General features: G+C 40.8%; 1 non-coding gene and 1 pseudogene across 1 annotated transcript; both read right to left on the bottom strand.

Annotated features, from left to right (window-relative positions):
- Positions 1 to 933: 933 nt before the first annotated feature.
- Positions 934 to 4280, bottom strand: LOC149514500 (25S ribosomal RNA). Its single transcript, XR_016328422.1, has one exon. It is a non-coding gene; the product is annotated as a 25S ribosomal RNA (ribosomal RNA).
- A 231-nt stretch (positions 4281 to 4511) lies between these two features.
- On the bottom strand, positions 4512 to 4667 carry LOC149514499 (5.8S ribosomal RNA; annotated as a pseudogene).
- Between the last annotated feature and the right edge of the window lie 1333 nt (positions 4668 to 6000).

Raw genomic sequence — 6000 nt, 5'->3', positions numbered from 1 at the left:
GTTAGCTGCCCATCTATGGTAGACCAGATATCTCTCAAACTAACTTTCTTGCCCTTTCCATGGCCTTACTCCTAGGCCTCTGGTTATTGGCTAGCAATATCACTTCGGGATGCTATTTCTAATAATGCCTTGAGTGAGACCCAAATAAGGGATTACACATTAATACACATATTACACCCTGATTATAAAGATCCCTTCTTGATTTTAAAGGTTGACCAGATCTCTTACTATATGCTACCGATCTTGGATCCTTTTAGATGATTTTGGATTAATCCCACTCCCCTAGGTCTACTTAGGTACAGTGCAGGCATTATACAGATATGGCCCTAGTTCTACATGTAGGCCTAATTAGTAGGTAGGCAATTTGGATGCCTTTACCATGCTTATTGCACAAACCCCCACCTTTGACCCTGGTGCTCAAGCTTAGGCCATTGGTGTATAGGCATTAGCTTTGGTATGCTTACCTAGGGCATGACATCAACACCTACCAAAGAGGTGTCCAAGGTAATAACACACACCAAGGGCCTACTTGTGTTGATGGTAGTTGAGGCAAGTGCTTGCATGAAGTGCTAGCATCTGGCGATGGTGTCTGAGGCAACAACAGGGCAGCATCTGCTAATGGTGTTGGATGCGATTGCCCACACCAACCAAGGGCCAAATGCTATCGATGGCATTTGAGGTAATAACCCCCACTAGAGGCTAGTGTGTGCTGATAGAGTTTAAGGTAAGTTCCCACATTGAAGGTGAGCTTATCGCTGTAATGAATACCAATGGCATTCAATTGTCATTTACTTTGATGCTTGAGAAAGAGATGTCATCACCTGACCAAATCTATGGCAATGGAAAACACCATTCATCCATTTCCCCAGAAAGGTGCAGTGTAAAAAAAATGAAGTGAAAAGACTTCAGTGGGTGTGTGGAGAGGAGGGAGGGACGAATCAAAGTGACAGGGTTGAATCTTAATGGATTATGGCAACAAGGCCACTCAACCATTTAAAATACCTCATTGCATATTTAAGTCACCTACAAAGAATTCTACCTACTACTTGGTTGGAATTAAGCTCAAAAGAGGCTCACGTGACTCATCTGCCCAAGGGCTACACCTATGACATGTGCCCTTGGGGGCTATAGGCCCTTACTGCAGGTTAACAATTGGGTGACTTCTAGCTTAGATTCTAACTTAGAGGGATTTAATCATAATCCAGCACATAGTAGCATCATGCCACTGGCTTTTTAACCAAAAACAATGACTAATTGTGTGAATCAATGGTTTTTCTCGTACTAGGTTGAATTACTATTGTGACACTACCATCAGTAGGGTAAAATAACCTATCTTATGATGGTCTAAACCCAGCTCACGTTCACTATTGGTGGGTGAATAATCTAACACTTGGTGAATTCTACTTCACAATGATAGGAAGAGCTAAAATCGAAGGTTCGAAAAGCAATGTCGCTATGAACACTTGGCTGCCACAAGTCAGTTATCCTTATGGTAACTTTTCTAACACCTTTAGCTTCAAATTTCAAAGATCTAAAGGATCAATAGGCCACGCTTTCACAGTTTATATTCATACTAGAAATTAGAATCAAACAAGCTTTTACCTTTTTATTCCATATGAGATTTTTATTCTTATTGAGCTTATCTTAGGACACTTACGTTATCTTTTAACAGATATGCCACCCCAACCAAACTTTCCACCTAACAATATCTTCCACTCAAATCGACTGACCGAGGCTAGCCTTAGGTCTAAAAGAAATGGCCATGCCTCAACTCTGCTTCACATAATAAGTAAAATAGTGTTAAAAGTAGTGATATTTCAATTTCACCCATGGGCACCCACTTATCCTACACCTTTCAAGTCAATTCAAAAAGTTAAACTAGAGTCAAGCTCAATAAGGTCTTTTTTCCTCACTGATTCCACCAAGCCCATTACTTTGGCTATGGTTTCACTAGATAGTAGATAAGGATAGTGGGAATCTTGTTAATCCATTCATGCACATCACTAACTAGATGACGAGGCAATTGTTTACTTAAGAAAGTCATAGTTACTCTTACCATTTACCCGTGCTTGGTTGAATTTCTTCACTTTGACATTCAAAGCATTGGATAGAAATCACATAGCATGAGCATCCGTAGGGACCATCACAATGCTTTGTTTTAATTAAATAGTTTGATTCCCCTTGTCTGTACTAGTTATGAGGTGACCATTTGTCACCTAGGGAAGGCCCTCGAGGGAGCTGTTCCTAGTCCATCCCTTGGTCAGCACATGGCAATCTGTTCTCACTGCTAGAGTAGCTTGAGTAGTGCACTAGTAGCCGATTAGTTTCAGGTTGGGACCCCCGTGCCCAACCCTCAGAGCCAATCTTTTTCCTAAGGTTATGGATCCATTTTGCCAACTTCCCTTGCCTACATTGTTCCATCGACCAAAGGTTATTCACATTAGAGACCTAATATGATTATGAGTACAATTAAATATGGATGGTACCTAGTCCTATAGATTTTCAAGGGTTGCTGGGGGCATACCGGATCGCACATGACATGTGATGCTCTTTCGACTATTGGACCTAACTCTAGCTAAGCCATTTTTAGGGTGGGCCAACTATTAAACAAAAAAAATAACTCTTCCTGAGGCTCTCACTAACATTTTCAAACTCCTTAATGTTGTCATTAGCTGCCACATCCTAGATCTAGAATTTTAACAATATTCTTTTTCAAAACTCATGCCAAACGTGCTATCAAATGGGCTTCCCCCATCTTTTAGGATTGACTAACCTATGTGCAAGTGCTATTCACATGAAACCTTTCTTCTTTTTGGCCTTCAAAGTTCTTATTTGAAATTTTGCTACTACCACTAAGATCTGCACCGACAGTCACTCCACCTGGGTTCACACCTTAGGTTTTACAATGACCACCATGCCTTTTTACTCATTAGGGCCTGGCCTTTGCCCTAATAGTCAAGTATAGGTCACATGCTTAGGTGTCATCCATGTTTTAGGCTAGTTGGTTTAGTAGGTGAGTTGTTACACACTCTTTAGTGGATTTTGACTTCTATGACCACCATTTTGCTGTCTTAATCTACCAACACCCTTTGTGGGTTCTAGGTTAATGTGCAATTAAGCACCGTAACCTGACTTCTGGTTCATCTTGTATCACCAATTTTGCTTACCAAAAATAGCCCACTTAGTGCTCTCGATTCTGTGGCACGGCTTAATGAAGTAGTTGTGCCATCCTACCTATTTAAAGTTTGAGAATAGGTTGAGGGTGTTACGAACTTGATGCCTTTAATCATTGGCTTTACCCGATAGAACTCACTAAGGGCTCTAACTATCATAAGGAAACTTTAGTAGGAACCAACTACTAGATAGTTCATTTAGTCTTTTATCCTTATACCCAAGTCAGATGAATGATTTGCATGTCAGTATCACTGTGAGCCTCTACTAGAGTTTTCTCTGGCTTCACCCCACTCAGGCATAGCTCACCATCTTTTGGGTCCCGACAACTATGCTCACACTTGAACCTTTCTCAGAAGGTTAAGGTCAATCAACGATGCACTCACAAGGGATCTTGCCAATCAACTTACTTGTGCCTTATGGGTTTTCTAGCCCATTGACTCGCACACATGTTAAACTTTTTGGTCCATGTTTCAAGGCAGGCTAAATGGGGAGCCCACAGGCCGATACTAGGAGCACAACGATGGCACATGTTGTATTTCATGATTGTGGCAATGATGTCTTCATAGGTATATCAAAAGCCCAGGCTAGCCCATTGCCATGGCCTATGTTAGTCCATACCCTGAGCTGATCAGTAGACTGGCTCTCGCCCTTTTACATCTAATCAGGGTGTATCACCAACCCTTATCTGCTTCTCTCTTGACAATTTCAAGCACAATTTGACTCTCTTTTCAAAATCTTTTTCATTTTTCCCTTGTAGTATTTGTTTGTTATCAGTCTCTTGCTCATATTCAACCTTGGATAAAATTTATCACCCGATTGGGGTTGTATTCCTAAACAACATGACTCATAAATAGCACCTCATGGTGTAATAAGGTCCAGGCATAATGGGTTTTCACCCTCTCTGGTGCTTTTTTCTAGAAGACTTGGGCCTTGTCACCACTAAGGATGCTTATCTAGACTATAATTCAAATGCTAAGGGCACTCGATTCTCAGGATGGGCTTTTCTTAGTTCGCTTACCATTACTAAGGGAATCTTGGTAAGTTTCTTTTCCTTCACTTATTGAGATGCTTAAACTCGACAGGTAATCCCACCTAACCTAAGGTTACAATGTAAGCATCGATCGAGTGATGTGAGGGGGCCGATAGGGTCTGGATGGACAATGGGCCCATATTATTGGAGATAAGGCATGCTAAAAGCTTTATTATTGATGATAATGGCTCTATTGTTGTTAGGGACTCACTTTTGGGCCAACCATGACTGACGATATTATGAGAGGCAATATTTCATCCCCTCATTAGAGATCGATGGGTGGGGGGTTAGAGGGGGCAACGATGTATGACACCCAAGTAGACTTACCCTTGGCCTAATGACTTTGGGTGCAACTTGCATTCAAAGACTCAATGGTTTATAGGATTTTGTAATTTACACCAAGTAAGGTATTTCACTGTATTCTTCATCAATGTGAGAGCTGAGATATCCATTGTCGAGAGCCATTTTGGTTTTTCACTACAAAAAAAAGTCATGACATCACCTGTACATGCACCATGAATGGGACTATAATGACATACATACTCTTTTTCATTCCAATTCCTTAGCTTGATTCATGCTAGGGGTTTGTTGTTCAGCTATGGGTAATGGCACTGGTTGTTTCTCCTACTCAAAAAATGAAATAAAGCAACCATTATGCTTGCCTAAGGTTAAAAAGGGCTAGGGGAATAGAGGCACCCTTGTCCCCTCTGTGTTTCATTAATGCATTCTTAGGTCATTCATTGAGCTGGTTTAGACAATGATCCTTCTATAGGTTCACCTACAAAAACCTTGTTATGACTTTTCCTTCCTTTAAATGATAAGGTCCTGTGGACTTTTCATGATGTTACAGGTAGTGAACCATCACATTGCTACAATTTGAACACTTCACCAGACCATTCAATTTGTAGAAGCGATAGGTGATGTGTACAAAGGTTAGGGACATAGTCAACATAAATTGATGACTCACGCTCATTAGGAATTCCTTGTTAAAGACCAACAATTACAATAATCTATCCCTATCATGATGAAATTTCAAAGATTACTCGTGCTTGTCGACCAAGGCTATAAACTCATTGAATACATTAATGTAGCATGCATGCGACCCAGAACATCTAAAGGAATCACAGATTTGTTATTGCCTCAAACTTCCTTGGCCTAAGTGGCCATAGTCCCTCTAAGAAGCTGGCCACGAAGGATCACCTCAACATACCTAGTTAGTAGGCTAAGGTCTCATTTGTTAATGAAATTAACCAAGCAAATTGCTCCACCAACTAAGAACAGCCATGTGCTACGCCTTGGGTGGGCACATTAAAAGCTAAGGCCTGAGCACCAATAGCCTAGCCTCAAGCACTAGGGACAAAAGTAGGGGTTTGCACAATAAGCATAGGAAAAGTGTCCAAACCATCTATACAACTCTTAGGCCTACCTGCACAACTAGGGCAAGCTTGCATCATGCCCACATTGCACCTAAGTGGACCAAAAGAGTGGGATCAATCCAGAACTATCTAAAAGCATCCAGGATCAATAGCACATAGCTGGAGGGTCTAGCCAACTATGAGAATCAGGAAGAGATCTTTAAAATCAAGATGTAATATGTATTTTAATGTGTAAACCCTTAATTCTAGGAATCATGTAATCTTTTGATTTTAAGAGTAGCCATACAGTGTTAGGGCTATAAATAGAGGGCTGCCCCTCTCTTAGTTGTATCAATCACACATTTAAGTAATATATAGAGTGTATTCTAGCATCCCTTGTGTTTTCTAACTTGCGTATTCTACCTTTCCTTGTTGTTGTTT

The sequence above is a fragment of the Durio zibethinus genome, chromosome 15, assembly GCF_047325235.1.
Source record: "Durio zibethinus cultivar Kanyao isolate XHJ-2024 chromosome 15, ASM4732523v1, whole genome shotgun sequence".
Lineage (NCBI taxonomy): Eukaryota > Viridiplantae > Streptophyta > Magnoliopsida > Malvales > Malvaceae > Durio > Durio zibethinus.
This window is presented reverse-complemented; position numbering and strand designations above follow the sequence as displayed.